Source organism: Pelodiscus sinensis, chromosome 14 (assembly GCF_052426305.1).
Source record: "Pelodiscus sinensis isolate ZL-2025 chromosome 14, ASM5242630v1, whole genome shotgun sequence".
In the NCBI taxonomy this organism is placed as follows: Eukaryota; Metazoa; Chordata; order Testudines; family Trionychidae; genus Pelodiscus; species Pelodiscus sinensis.
This window is the reverse complement of record NC_143065.1, coordinates 12,058,396-12,072,680: the sequence shown is the minus strand read 5'-3', so window position 1 is coordinate 12,072,680 and position 14,285 is coordinate 12,058,396. Positions and strand designations below refer to the sequence as shown.

The 14,285-nt window shown below is 50.6% G+C and overlaps 1 protein-coding gene across 6 annotated transcripts in view; it reads left to right on the top strand.

Moving 5' to 3' along the window:
* The first annotated feature begins 2,176 nt into the window (after window positions 1–2,176).
* The window catches only part of SIN3A (SIN3 transcription regulator family member A), a 68,375-nt gene continuing 56,266 nt past the window's right edge, over window positions 2,177–14,285 (top strand). For 3 of the 6 annotated variants that reach the window (XM_075897391.2, XM_075897390.2, XM_075897394.2), the window contains exon 1: window positions 8,002–8,496. The gene's annotated coding sequence lies outside the window, so the exon portion shown is untranslated. Of the gene's footprint in view, window positions 2,249–8,001; window positions 8,497–14,285 lie in introns of those variants that run through there. The other 3 variants (XM_014575112.4, XM_014575114.4, XM_075897393.2) reach the window with 3 other exon arrangements.

The following is a 14,285-nucleotide window of genomic DNA, read 5'->3' as shown; positions in this document are numbered from 1 at the left end:
CTGAGGGGGGACATGATAGCAGTTTTCAGGTATCTAAAAGGGTGTCATAAGGAGGGAGAGAGAAAACTTGTTCATCTTGGCCTCTGAGGATAGAACAAGAAGCAATGGGCTTAAACTGCAGCAAGGGAGATTTAGGTTGGATTTTAGGAAAAAATTCCTAACTGTCAGGGTAGTCAAACACTGGAATAAATTGCCAGGGAGGTTGTGGAATCTCCATCTCTAGAGATATTTAAGAGTAGGTTAGATAAATGTCTATAAGGGATGGTCTAGATAGTATTTGGTCCTGTCATGAGGGCAGGGGACTGGACTCCATGACCTGTCGAGGTCCCTTCCAGTCCTAGTATTCTATGATTTTATGATCTACACTCGAGTTACAGGTGCAGAAAACCAAGTTTTAGTTTTATTACCTGTTGATACATCCTGGGCAGATCACTGATCCATTGCTTAGAGCCCTGGAAATGTACTTTAATCTCTCTTAGGAGCCTTCCTAATTGAGTAAACCTGCTGTTTACCAGTTCAACTGCATAGGTGTCTCTGCCCCCAGTTGCTTACAGTCTAAGTAACGAATGAACAAAGCAAATCTAAAAGGAACATGTCTGCAGTTATTGGATACAAACTTTGGCCCCAATCTTGCAAAATTCACCGTAGGATTCCAGCCATTGACACACATTCTTGCATCTGACAAAGTGTTTTTTAACCACAAAAGCTTCTGCCCAAATAAATCTGTTAGGCTGTGTCTATACTGGCCACTTATTCTGGAAAATCAGCCGCTTTTCCGGAATAACTTGCCAGTTGTCTATACTGGCCCCTTGAATTTCCGGAAAAGCACTGACGATCTACTGTAAGAAATCAGCCGCTTTTCCGGAAATACTATGCTGCCCCGTTCGGGCAAAAGCCCTTTTTCCAGAAAACTGTTCTGGAAAAGGGCCAGTGTAGACAGCACGCTAGTGTTTTCCGCAAAAAAGCCCTGATCACAAAAATGACGATCAGGGCTTTTTTGCGAAAAAGAGCGTCTACATTGGCCACGGACGATTTTCCGGAAAAAGTGCTTTTCCGGAAAAACATCCTGCCAATGTAGAGGCGCTTTTTCCGGAAATACTTATAACGGAATACTGTTCCGTTTTAAGCATTTCCGGAAATTCATGCCAGTGTAGACATAGCCTTAGTCTTTAAGGTGCCATAGGATTAGTTGTTACTGTCTACAGGTGTTCAGGACCAGTCATGGCTCATTGTTTTCCTGTTCTTCCCCCATCTTCCTGTAGCCATCAGTATATTTGTCTTGTATATAGATTATAGATAAGACAACAAGCTGTTTGGGCTGGGACCTGTCTTTTCGTTCTGGGTTTGTACAGCGCTTAGCACAACAGGGTCCTGGTCCATGACTACTAGGTGCTACAATAATACAAATAATAATAAGTCCTATGCATTTGTATACAACAGTTGTGGAGAAGAGAACGCTCCTTCCTGACGCTCACCTTTTCACTAAGCCTTTCCCACTGCTCTTCCAAAACCGGTTCCTGTGCTCTTTGTGAGAGTCTTGTCCTGCATGGGTTGGTATAGCAGTGTAAAGTAGAGGATTGAGATTTGGGAGACCAGAGCTCCCCAGTCTGCCACAGCTCTCAGGCAAATCATTTATGCTCCGTGCCTCAGTTTCCCTATGAGGGTAATATATCTACTTCTCACCCCAAGGCCTGTTGCAAGGGTCAGCCTTGCGTGTTTGCATGCTGTCCTAAGAGAGCAGGGTGAAGACAGTAGACAAGTAGGATAATGGAGTTACAGGAGTTAATGCTTGGGTGGAAGCTGCTAGGACAAGGCACAGTGTATCAGAAAAGACTCACTCGCGGCGCTGCCTGCAGCCGGGCTGCCAAGGCGGGAATCACGGCACGACCGCACCGCTCCCTTGGCCCTAGGACTTTGCCTTTCCAAAGTGCTCCTAGCACGGTAACAGGTAGGCTCCGAAAGTGCTTCAAGTGCAGCGAGACATGAAAGCGAAGCGGCTGCGAGCGCTAACTTCGCTCCCCGACGTGCAGGCGCATGTCCCACGGACCTGAGCGGCGACCGGGCACCGAGCTCCGCTTTTGCACAAAGCCCTGCGTGTTTTGGGGAGAGGGCGTGACCTAGGTTGCAGGTTTGGCTCCAGCTTTCCCGCCCCTGATAGGCGGGATCGAAGTGACGCGTTTGAGCGAAAGGCCAATCTCGCGTGGGGGGCGTTCCCATCCATTCAGGACTCCTCGCCTGGGCTTTGAGGGTATGTAACAGCTGCTTTCAATTTAGTCGCAAAAATATTGGGCATTTTGAGGGTTGAGGTGAGGATTTAAGACCTCCCGGCCCAAAGCAGGCCAGAACCCGAGGGGAGAAAGGGGGCGGTAGGAGGAGCTGTTGCGAATCAGGGTGGGCGAGGGACTGAGCTGGCGGATCCGTTGAGGAAGAGAGGAGAAATTAAAAGCCGTTTCCCCCTGGGTTTAGCTTTGCCTTTTGCCCTCGTCTCTGTCCGGAGATCCGAGAAGAGCAGGCGTTTGGCCGGGTGGTGTGCGTGCTGCTGGTGTTTGTTTAACAACGCGCTGGGTTCCATGCAGTTCGGGGGAAGAAGGAGGAGGAGCAAGGACAGCTCGGTTCCCCCGCCCCTTATTTTGCTTGGCATAAACAAAGCTGCGCTGCGGGTCGGGGTCCCGCGAGGAGGTTTAGGAGTTTGAGGAGTAGATTGAAGGGTGACTTTTGCAGCTCAGCTCGGTGCGTGGTTTTGCAGGCGCTGCCAGAGCGTGGATCTAGTTTACAAATCCCAAGGCCGGATGTCTTACTCGCAGGGAGGGCGGAATCGGCACCCGTAGATTTGTGCTTCTCTACGTGAAACTTGTTGGGGCGGGGGCGGGTGAATGGATCTGCCAAGAGGCAGCCGCCTGCAGGGGGGCGCGGGTTGCAGCTCCAGCTTCCCTCTCTCTGAACTGGCAGCTGCGTGATTGTTATTTTTAAAATCACGCTAAAACGAGCGTAGCTGAAGCCCCGCTGGTCCGAGCGGAGCCTCTCGCAGCTGCCGTGGCGTTCCGTTGCCGAACGCAAAGTAGCCAGGCGGGGGGTGAACGTTCCACCGCCGAACCCGCTAATGTTCTGTTGCCGAACGCTCGCTAGTTCCTGTGCCCCGAACCCACTTTGCGCCCCAAGCCGGAGCAGTAGCCTTCCTGCTCTCATCCCTCGGCGGATTGAGCCTGATTCCCTTTGCAAACATGGAGTTGCATCTTTCCACCCCGCCTCCTCTGCCGGTGGGAGGGAAAGATGGACAGCCTCGGGGTAGGGCTATCCCCTTTTCTCTCGCAGTCGGCTGGCCCTTGCTGCTCTCGTGCACGGTGGCCCAGAGTAGTTTCAGGCAGCAAAAGAGCTGGGAAGGTCGGGAATGGGGGGGGGGGGGGAATTGGTCCGGCTCTGACCCGAGGAAAGGAAACGCTGCAGATAGGGCGATCATCAGCTGCAGGAGACAGGGAAGGAGGTTTAGGGTGTGGGAGTAATCTGCCTGGAATTAACTACCGCGACGGACAGGCCCTCTCCATGGTGGACTCGCGGTTCAAGGGAGGAAAGGGCTTTCCTCGTGCTACCCAAGTGAGTGAGGCCGCGCGCCGGCCGCCAGCAAGACTGGCTTGTGCGGGGCGGAAGCAGCTGGCTGGAAAGGGAAGGGTTCGCGTTACAGTTTACAAGGCGTGGATTTGGGGAGGAAAAGGAGGGGACTCTGCCTCTCCAGCCCAAATGCGGGAATCCACTTCCGCGTCCTGCCAGCCTGAGCCGCTTTCCCTCTCCTTTGCTATTTGCTCCTTCAGCTATGCAAGCGGCGTTCCCTACCGAGCCACTGCAGGGGAGCTGTTAGAGTGAATACGCAGCACACGCACTGCCTCCCCCTCCGTACAGTCACTGGGCGGGATGAGCCCTTCTCCTATTGGAGAACTAGAGCCATCCCTTCTTCCTTATTGGCTAGGATTCCTAAATCGCTCCGCCCAGCTGAAGTCCTGGCTGTTTTTCAGGCTGGTGTTCCCCTCCCCTCCTACCCCAAATGGCAAAGGGCTCCCTAATTCCGGCGGGGCGAGGGAGGAGGGATGTTTTCCTCTCCTTGGAGCTGATTGGTAGAAACGAAAACATCGACCCACCTCCTTTCTGTCTCCGAAAGGGAGGGAGAATGGGGGAGGGGGAGAAGGCAGGTCCGGTGTCTCCCCCGTCCTCCCCCCACGTGTAATAGATCCGCCCCACGTGGGGCGCAGCCATCCCGGAAGTGAAGCTGCGCAGTTAATGCGGGGCAGGGCTTAGGGACAAAAGGATTCTCCCGCAGATCAGTCAGTTGATGAGCTCCCCGGCAAAGGGAAAGGCATTCCTTCCCCCATCCCCCGACAAGCTCTCCTGCTGGGGGTTGGGCCACCTGCTAGGATGCCTCTTTCCTAATCAAATCCCTCCTCCCCACAGCAAAGGGCAGCGGTGACTTGTTTAGGATATTTTCGGAGGGAGCTCTCTCCCTGCACGCTATCCCAGGCCAGCTTCCTGGGGGGGCGGGAGAGTCATCCCAGCTTCCCTCTCTGCTCTTAAAGCTTGGTAGCAAAAACACTTGGCGGCCCTGTTTCCTTGCCCCATGCTTCACGTTTTTCTTGAGCGGGAGAAGTCCAGACTGGGCTCACTCCGGAGTTTTTTAACTCGGAGACTGTAAGGAATCTACCTGGCACAGTATCTCAAATACTAGAGATCCCCGCTTATGCGTCTATGCCCCGCACTCCGCCCCATGCTCTGCCCAGTGCGCCCCCGAGGTGGACAATTGAGGGGGGAAAAAAGCAGCAGCATGAATCGAGCCCCCTCCCCCACCTTTTCCCAATTTCTTTTCGCTCCTTCCAAGTCCAGTTTGGTGCCAGAATGTTTGGACTGCCTCGAGGAAGCATAGTTGCTTCTTTGCCCCTTCTCTGGGATCTAGCCGGAAGGTAGAGTTGTGGTCCAATGCTTGGTTCTACCGCCCCTCCCCGCTCCACTCTTTGTATGGGAAAGACTTAAGGGAAACTTTTCTCCAAACATTTTGTTAAGGTGTCGGTGGCCTCCCCCAGTACTGGTGTCCTGAGCGCGTACCAGCTCCTCCCCTGCTGCGATTCCTTTCAGATCCTTGATAGATTAGCCCGTCACAAGCCGACTATGGGTTAGTTTAAGTGGCCGTAAAGCACTTTTGCTGTGGATCGTACAATGTATCTACCCTCTAGTTAGCTACAAATCCTGTACTATGTAGTCAGCGAGGAGTACAGACAGAGGGAGCTCTGCGTGCGTGGTGTTTGTCTTTACTACGGTGTACTTTTGCCCTGCAACATGTGGATAGGATGCGCAGCACGTGGGTTTTCCTCTAAGCCCTGTTTGACCCAGGGGATGTCGTGCTTTGCTTTACCGTGGGAGTAGTAGCCCTAACCGCTTTCAGCGGCAGAGTTAACACGCGGAAAAGGGGATAGGGAGTTCACCCCGGTTTTCAGAGTCCGAATGAGACAGTCTAATGCAGAGAAATCGGTTCCCTTCCTCGCTGCTTGTACTACATTCAGACAGACTCATTGTAAAGCCTTTCCCATGGGCAGGGGCTGCTCTTTAGAAGGGAGTCTTGTTGAAGTCTTTCTCTCTGAATTCAGAACTACAAGTCCAGTCGTGTTGGAAGATATTTTAAAGCAAAAGCATACACTTCTACTCCAAAGGTGCTGGAAGCTAGCTGGAAGCAGGCGTGTCTAAGAAGCCACAGAGGGTTTAACAATAGCTCTCACTTTATGTGTGTGTGTTTGTGTGTGTATATGCACTAAGACAGCCTGTGAGTAAGGGGTGCTGGCATGTGAAGATTTCTAAGCTCACTGGGCCATGGGTAATCTGTTCACCTTTTTATTTGAATGGAAATCTGAAAAAGAAAGTCACTGTTTTGAAACTGCAGCGACAGGCAAAATCTTGCTACTCAGTACTATATAATTAGCAGGGTTATAAGTGGAAGGTGAAAGACACTCTTGAATTTCCACTACATGCATCTGAGGAAGTGGGTCTTTGCCCACGAAAGCTTATGCTCCAGTAAATCTGTTAGTCTATAAGGTGCCACATGACTCCTCCTCACTTTTGCAGATTCAGACTAACACTGCTACCTCTCTGATACTCTCAAAGTGACCCAGGCATTGTTACTTTTTACACCAGGAGAAAGAGTTTAGCTAGAGCAACACACAACAGAGATATAGAACCAAATCTTAAAAATAACACCCATGTGCTTAAGACGGTGTTTCTTTGCCTTGGCTGTCCCATGTCTATTGCAGTAGGCTCTTCTAGTCAGGGAGATGTTAAGGTCACTGGGTGTGTTCTTGACTGTCTCTGAGGTACAAAATATACTTCCAAATAATAAGGATTCTGGTCAGTTTTAAGGTTTGGAACAGAAAATGTGTGTAATGGTATTGGCCTTTGGCAGGCAGGAAGCAATAAGAATACAGTTTCATTAGAGTATTACCAGAAGGTATCTTTCATTTGTTGTCTGCATGGTGACAGTTTTTGAATGCCAGGAATTCATTGTGACATACACTGTTAGGGATTATTTTGATTATTCTCCTGTCCCTTGGAAGCATTGAGCTTGTACTGGATACACTGTGTCACTTACTTTTGTAGTAAGTACCTACTGAGGATGAGAATTGTACATGTTGCTATCTTAGAAAAGCTTCTAGGGCAGTTGGTCATTGATCCACTAGTCATCAGTGATGGAAATACACAAAAACTCCATTGCTGAATTAATAAAGCAATCACCATTGTGGCTAACCGTGATTGCAGACTTTATTTAGCAATCAGGTCATGTAAGTTCATAGTAATTTATGCAAATAAATGCACATGTAACTTTTGTTTTTGTTTATTTACTGGCCTGTCTGTCCTTTCAGACAAACTTAATGCCTCCTTGCTGAGGGGAAAAAAACCTTCAGACTAGAGGAAAAATAACAACTGTTTAATCCTGTGGCAGCTTTTTTTTTTTTTTTCCATGTGAGTAACACATACCTGGACTTTATATTGGAATAGAAACCTAACTTCCCCGTCTGCAGTAGTAACTCTGATCCAAAATGTGCTCAATAGATGACCTTCAGTTCGAGGCTGAATTCCAAATCCAAGGTGCTGTGGTTTAATGCGACCACCGAGTCATTTTGCTGTTGTTTAAAAAAGTTTAAATTTCTTTTGTGGTGTACAGGTTCACTTGTTAACTTCTGTGAAGTTACTGCAAGTTTAAAATTGGGTTGATAGAAGGAAACCAACTTGCTTCCTGCAGGGTGGTATCCAAGAGGTTTCATCCCAGTTTCAGTTGTATTCAACGCAAGAGATTGGATACCTTACAGGTGATCTTGAAGCTGGGGGATAGGATTGACCTCAGGCAACTTGTTGCATTCATGTATTACTAGTGCCTGCGAATAGCTGCTGTAGTTTAGTGTCTGCGTGTATTAAACTGGGCTACCGGCCGTGCGGCTGAATCTTGTTGCACCTATGCAGCGTGCGTTAGTGACCCTGGGCGTACCGTTTCTACAGCGTGTGGAGTTGGACAGAACTCGCGCCCGTGCTGCTGCAGCTTGTTGCACCCGTGCATTGTACAGTATTAGTGCACGTGCTGGGGGCCACACGCTGAGGCAACGGGAGTGCAGGTCCACAGGACATGCAGTGCACGACGTGCACTAGCTGCTGCCCCCGGGTTTGTGGGCGGATTTGCAGGGGCAAGAATCTGGATTCACTCGCAGATGTAAACATTCCACAAAAGGGCTCCCCAGAGAGGGGGTGGAGCTTCTTAGGAGGTGGGGGCAGAGCCTGAGAGGGGGGGAGTCTAGTGTTGACTGACGTGCGGGTGATCCAGTTGTCGGCCGGTTCCTGTAGGCGGCGTTCAATGAGAGGGAAGCGGAGGCGGGACTGGGCGGGGCTTGTTTCCTATACGGACATTTTTCCTCGGTCCCCCCCCTTCACATCCCCTTCCTGGGGGTTGTGTCCAATAGGGGCGGGGGATGGGGCGGGCACTGCACAGTGATTGGGAGAGGCGGCGAGTGGCAGGCGACGTACCCAATAGAAGCGCGGGGGTCTCCCCCCGGGCCGGGGAGGGGCGGGATTTCCCGGGGAACAGAGAAGCGGGCAGCGCTCGGCGGCCGCCGCCGAGAGACGGTTACTCCATTTTACCCCCCTCCCTTACCGGGGCCGAGCATCCCCCATATCCGCCCAGGCCCAGCCGGCCCTCACCCACTCTGCTGCCGGAGCCGACTAGCCGCCGCCCCCGCCGGCAGGAGAAGGAGGGGCCCGGGGACCCCTCACCCCGCCCGGAGCAGCCGCCGGGGCCGGGGCGCCCGCCCGCCACCCGACCCCGCCAGGGACCGTCCCTCCCGAACAGCCGCCGGAGTCCGGGCGGGAGCAGCCGCCGCCGACCCTGCCAGAGGCGGGAGGAGGGGCCCGAGGGCCGCCCCCGCGTGAGGAGAAGGGGCCCGGGCAGCCCCCGGCGGGGCGAGGCCCCGGGGCGGCTTTGAGGTGAGCGCCGAGGGCTCGGGCGCTGTGACAGTCCCGCCGCGGGGGGCGGGTCGCTCCTTTCCCTTCTCGCTCGCCGTACGGGGCGGGGACTCCCGCCGGTGGCCCGCGCGCTTCGGGCGCCACCGGGGCGGGGGGAGCGCGAGCAGCTCCCCCCGCTGCTGCGGCTGCCCTGCCCCGCCTGCGCGGGACGCCGGCAGCCCCGGGGCGGGTGGAGCGCCCGGGCAGCCCGCTCTCCCGGCGAGCATGGCGCGCGAGGCACCGCCCCCAGCTGGCTTCCCGGGCTCTGCCTGAGCCGAGCCCGGCCCGCGCTCTGGCTTCGCCCGCGCTGCACAGGCAGCCGCCCCCTTTCTCAGGGCTCGGTGCCGCGGACATGGGCCCGCCTCCCGCTCCGCGCCAGGCTGCCTTCTCCCCGGGACCGGGGAACCCGCCACCGCCGCTCCCTTACTCTAGTCCGAGCCCCGCCCCGGTACCGAATACACTGCACACGGCCCCGCCCCCGGCCCGGGGCCGCCCCTCGGTACTGGGTGCGTTCCACGCAGGCTCCACCTCCGGGGGCACCGCCTTCCCCGGTACATGGCACTTAGGCTCCTCCCACCCCTCTTCTCGCTCCCCCCGGCGCGGGGAGTGTGGCACAAGCCTCCTCCCTCGCGCGTCCGTCAGGGGCCTTGCACACAGGCTCCGCCTCTAGGCACGCCGCCTTCCCCGGTACACTGCTCGCTCCTCCCACGGCCTCCCCCTCCACGCCGGTGCTGGGTGGGTTGCACACAGCCGCATCCCCTGTACTTTTCCCTTGTGCCGGGGGTTGCGTTTCCTCTCCTTCCCCGCTCCGAGCCTGTGCCGGTGACTTGCATGCAGCCCGCCGCCCTCCCTGAGCGGGACCCGTTCCTTATGGCCAGTCCGCCTCGGCTGCTTGCACGGAGCAGCGTGACTCATGCAGCGGTTGTATCCCGAACGCTAAGGGGCTGTCCCCTGGATTTGATCCCTGCAGGGAGGCAGCAGAGTTCGGGGGTGTCCTTCCTACCGCTGAGCACTTGGTACCTGACTGGCGTAAACTCGGTCAGCAAAGGCCAGTGGCAAGTATCTTCCACGTGCCCGAGATGTGTGTCCGGAGGTGTCCAGAGCACATCCGTACCTCCAGCGCAGTTAGAGCTGTCTTGTCCATGGGGCTTCTGCAGGCTCCGTCGGGTTATTTAAGGGGACCGAGATGCCGTTAGGGCTGGGTGAGGAATGCTACACTTTTTTGGGACAGGGGAGAAATGCGGGACCCCGGGACAGTCTAGCTGCAGAGTACCGATCATGGGGGAGGGGCGACCACGTCCCATAGTATAGTGTGCCTGTAGCTTTTGCATTAATCATCAGCTTCTTGTGCCTGTGTAGTCTGTCCTCAGATGCTCCATGCATGTGCAGAGCCAGCTAGGAGATAATCAGGCAGGCTGAGTGAGCATGCTGAACTACAGGAAAATAGGCATCCTTACTACAGAACGATTCTGGATTGTTGTACAATTATCTGGTGTCTAATACTGTGGTGTGGAAAATTTAAATCTCTTGTTAATGATGTGCATTTTGTGGTGATCAGAAACCTCAGGTTTTTTTTACAGATTAAAAAATATAGGCTGACTTTCAGTAGTACTTTACTCTCACTTGATTCCTCACTGCACTGCATATTGTTGTTTACAAATGCTAAGGAACAGGGAGATAAATAAAATGTGTTAGAGGTGTCGAAATAAACTGAACTGAGCTGTTATTGTGGTTGAGCAGCTGAAAATGATGATACCCGTGGGGTTTCTGCAGGTTTTTCATAGAACTTAACCCAAATCTTCAGATTTCTTACTTCATCCCACAATGTTTATTGCCATATTAATAATTTACAACAGGGGTATTCAATTATGTTTTGTCACGTCCATGTTTCTTGGTTAAGGAATGATCAAATTCCAGACTGCAAAGATAATTTTAAAAACATAGATTTCAGGGTTTGTTCAGAAGTTTTTTGGGGGGAGGAGGGTGTGTCTGGATTTGGCCTGTGGTTCAGCTACTAATTATCCCAATGTACAGTAACTGTTTCAAATATTTCCTGTAGAAAGCATTTTAAAATCCAACACCTACTCCCCCAATATTTTACTACTTAGCACGTGGTTAGGTGTGTCTGTATTATTCTGCTGTTCCTTTTTGGTTTTGGACACACATCCACTTATGAGTAACCCTTTATACCAGATGTGGGGAACCTTTTTTGGGTCAGGAGCCACAGACCCCCAGAAAAATCAGTTGAGGGGGCACAGACAAGTGAGAAGCAAAAAACAACACCCACCCCCCACTGGCGTGGCTCCCGACTGAGAAGGAGAAAGATACTCCCCGCATTCTCCTCACATACCAGAACCTAGTGGGGCCCATGCTAGTAGATTTTGTGCGCTCCAGCCCCACAGCAGGAGGTGGCGCAGGGCTGGAGTGCCAGTGTGGGCTCCCCAATGTCGGGGGGAGCCCTGAACCTCAGGGGCTGGATCCAGGCAAGCTGGGGGCCTAATGTGGCCCTTGGGCCTTAGGTTCCCCACCTGTGCTTTAAACCTAGACAGAAGGGACACAGATTTATTAGAGTTTCCAGGTTGCTTTTGAAAGAACTCCTATCTGTTGTGGTTTCTACATGGCAATACTGCATAGCTATGCATGAGAATTGTGTGCAGAATAACGTAAGTGGGAGTCTGATAATTACTCTTATAGTTTTCTGCTGTTAAAAAAAATATTTTAATCAAGAACTGGCATCCTTCCCTACATACACGTCTCTAGGTCTTTAAACTTATCAGTGGCCTGTTTGCACTGAGTATTTTACTATATTTTATTTCTTTGCTTATTGTACATCAATAGAAATTGCATTAGGGTTTTACTTAGGATTGTAGATCACTGGGAATTGTGTACTCATAAACTGTAAAAGCTCGGGATGTTAAAAAGTGTTTAAGTAACCATGTAACTGCTGAAAATTTCAGCGGTTACATGATTATATGGGGGGGGGGGGGCTCCCCAGCAGCTGATGCATGCGCAGAGGGGCGTGTAAGCTACATGTCCTGGCTCCTGCCTGGTGCTGCCCCTTCTCCCACGCTGCTGCCTCTGATACAGAGGCAGTAGTGCCAGGGTGGGGAGGGTAGGCTGTGTGTAACCGTGTATACGGTTACAGTTTCACTTCCCTAGTAGAAGCATTAATATGTTTTGTATTTGTCTTGTCTTGAATCTGAGCCAATGAAACACAGAATACAGTGTGCTTTTTCTATAGTATTGCCTATATACTGAATATGGCTATATACTGTAAGCTGTATACTGCATATGACACCAGTTTATTTTAGTAGTACATATACTGATATCTGTTTAAGATACATCATGTCTGCTATATCAAAGCAAGATGTTCTTTATTTGGACCATTGACACTGTGTGTAAAACTGACATATACTTGCTGTTTAAATTGAAGATGCTTGAGTGACCAAAAGTGTCATGAGGGGCATGTAAACTTTTTGATTACCAGCTTTTTCTGTGGGGGAGAGAAACTAAACTCTAAGTATATTAGTTGAGGGGGATTTATTTTATAGAGCTGTTAGACACAGTATCAACTAGAAAAGATCAAAGACATTATTTAATAGAAGACTTATCCAGTGCTTCTCGGGTCCTTAACTCAATTAATTTTTGTTTTTTTGGAAAATAAAATGAAAATGAACATGCTTCATTTGAATAATCACTCTGAAGCGGAGCTGGGGATGAGGGGTTCAGTATGCAGGCTGCCCTGGGAAGAGAAGACTGTCAGTCCTCTCTTAGCACAGCAGTTTGTGGCCAGGTGAGATGCAGCTCCAGTGGGCACAGGTGGGAGAAGGGTGCATGTCCCCAGCCACAAGAGCCAGGTCCATATCTGTCTGCCTCCCCAGCCAGAGTGAGGAATGCAGCAAGTTATACACTTTCCCCATGCTTCCTGACGTTGGGGAACAGCCATCAATATTCCTGAACAAACTGGGGGGAGTGAGGAAGCTTCATTCCCCCTCTCCAAAGGGCACCTGGGGGTAGGAGGCTTGTGGCTGGGGCAGTCCTAGATGGGGCGGGGGGGGGGGGGCGGCAGGGGGCACACTCCCAGCCAGCCTGGTGATTTTGCCTCTTTTCTGTGTGGTTTTATGAGAAGCAATCCCATTCTAGGCACATCCTGTTTTCCTGGCACCACCAAACCCTTACCTTGTTTTAAGTTCTGGTAAGAGGAAGCTGTATACTGAATTTGGTGGTCCTAGCTCTTACCATTTAGGAGGAGTTCTTGAACAGACAGAAAGACAGACAGATTCTCTTAAATATATAGTGATGAATATAGGCTTACCTGTCTTTAAATAAAGATGTCAGTAATGGCTTTAAGTGAACAACTCATCTAAAAGAACAGTATGTGCAATTAAGTACCTTTTGAATATCTAATCAAAGAATGAATATCTGAGGAGGGCTTGTGGTTGTGGTCTCCACTGCTGTGTCCAAGGGACTTTTCTTTGTCAATAGTTACCTCAGCACACTCCTCTGTTGAAATAGCAGGTACCCTGAATGCCAGCGTACACACGCTATGGATAATTAAGGTGAAATTCACTGACAAAAAACCTTTAACTCAGAATTACAGTTTCCTGGAGGACTCTTGTGCCCTTCCATAATATTGAGTTCAGCAGAACTCTATCTTTTCATTTCCTGGTTTTCAGAAGTTAAGATTGCATTGGCGTTATCCTAACTCTGCAATAGCCACTGGGAATTATCTGCATCGATTCCATCTGTTTTAGGTATAGTTTCATTGAATTATGGGGGGATTAGTGAGAACAGTTTTGCAGAGTTATGATATGAAGCAATATGGAACGGTCATGATCCTGGGGAAGGAGGTGTGACTCCCTCTCCTTGTACACATGCAACTATTTTCTTTGATCACGTACCTTGAGAGATCACTATGCTTTTTTTTTCCCTTTTTTTTTTTTTTTATCCCTGCTTTGTATGGTTGTCAGTAGCAGGGTACTGGAGTCTTCCTGCCATGGGAATTGTCAGCTGTTAGGTGGGTAGATTTAACCAGAGGTGTGGTCTGTGGATTTAACCAGAGGTAATTGAAAATGTAGTGTTCAGTGGCATTATCTGCACAAAGATAAAGGTGCTGAAGGGATTGAAATGTTAACAGATGTGGTGCTCTTTCATGGAGAAGCAAAGTGTTGTAGATAACGCCTGTTCAGTACTGTGCAAAGGCCATGTGTGAACATATGTGATGTGGACAAACTGCGCAGTGTATACAGTGTTGTAATTGGGTTGGTGAGTTCTTCTGTTAGCGAGGGAGGGAAGTTTTCAAATTTACACCGATGTCGTCTTCATCTTTGTCATCAACAGAAGTTAGCCCATTACAAAGTACCTCAGCTACTTTCTCTTCTGTGAGTCTATTGAGGTATTGCCTAAGAAAGGGCAGAGTTAGGGTTATATCTTCCTTAACTCTTTATTTATTTTGTTTTAAGAAGAATTAAGTATTGCTGGGTTCAGCAAAGGACACATGATGCCACCAGGCAAACTTAGCTTGGTGGCAATGAAGTTTTACATGAGATAATTTTCTAGTCTCTTTTTTGTTTTAACAAAGAGAAATGATATTAGGGGCTAATGATAATGTAGGCAATTGTCATCGTACAAGTTAGCAGTTGAAATGGTTTTGTGACCAGATATTATGTGGTTTTTTAATCAGTAGATCTCAAGGGCTTCATCATTGTACTGATGAGGAAACTGTGGTACAAACAGAAGTGACTTGGACAAAGTTTGTACATCCATCTACC